Raw genomic sequence first — 774 nt, 5'->3', positions numbered from 1 at the left:
GTTAGCTACATTGGTGTTCCTGTAAGAAAGGTTTGGATTGGCATTACCATACTGATATCTCTGGAACCTCTGATTCCCAATGTAGTTGAGCTCCTCTTGGGTAAGACCTTCTTCACTTATGTTCTCAAAGATTTGAGAATGTTCCTTATACTCTCCAACAAAATGCATTGGCTTCTGAGTGGTGAATTTCAGCTTGTCCAATTCACTCCTCAACTCCTTAACTTCTCTGGTGAGCCTCTGTTCTGAGCTAGAACCTTCAGACCTATTTGATCTGTCATAGTCTTCACCATAAGTATCATTGCTCAATGCTAAGTTCTCCACTAGCTCTAAAGCAGCATGTATCTCTTTACCCAGAAAGTTCCCATTGAAAGCAGTATCCAGCTGGTTTCTAATCTTGGGAAGAGCTCCCCTATAAAGTGTGCTGAGAAGAGAAGCCTCACTAAACCCATGGTGTGGGCATTGGTTTGTGTAGCTCCTGAATCTCTCATATGCTTCACCAAAACTCTCATTGCTGTGCTGAGTGAAGCTAGAGATTTGGTTCCTCAGTTTTGCAGTTCTTGAGGTGGAGAAGAACTTAGATAAGAAGGCTTGCTTGCATTGCTCCCAGGTTTGAATGGAGCCTCTTGGAAGATTCTTTTCCCATTGATGAGCTTTATCACCAAGACTGAATGGAAATAGTCTTAGCTTAAAGCTGTCTTCTGAAACTCCATTAATCTTGGTCAGATCACACACCTTATCAAACTGGTCCAAGTGTTACAAGGGATCTTCCATTGC

General features: G+C 42.2%; 1 non-coding gene across 1 annotated transcript; it reads left to right on the top strand.

Annotated features, from left to right (window-relative positions):
- Positions 1-442: 442 nt before the first annotated feature.
- LOC112084220 lies at positions 443-549 on the top strand. The gene has a single exon (XR_002898178.1). It is a non-coding gene; the product is annotated as a small nucleolar RNA R71 (small nucleolar RNA).
- Positions 550-774: the final 225 nt, after the last annotated feature.

Source organism: Eutrema salsugineum, unplaced genomic scaffold (assembly GCF_000478725.1).
Source record: "Eutrema salsugineum unplaced genomic scaffold, Eutsalg1_0 scaffold_5, whole genome shotgun sequence".
In the NCBI taxonomy this organism is placed as follows: Eukaryota; Viridiplantae; Streptophyta; class Magnoliopsida; order Brassicales; family Brassicaceae; genus Eutrema; species Eutrema salsugineum.
Note: the sequence above shows the minus strand (reverse complement) of the source record. Positions and strands in the feature narration are given on the sequence as shown.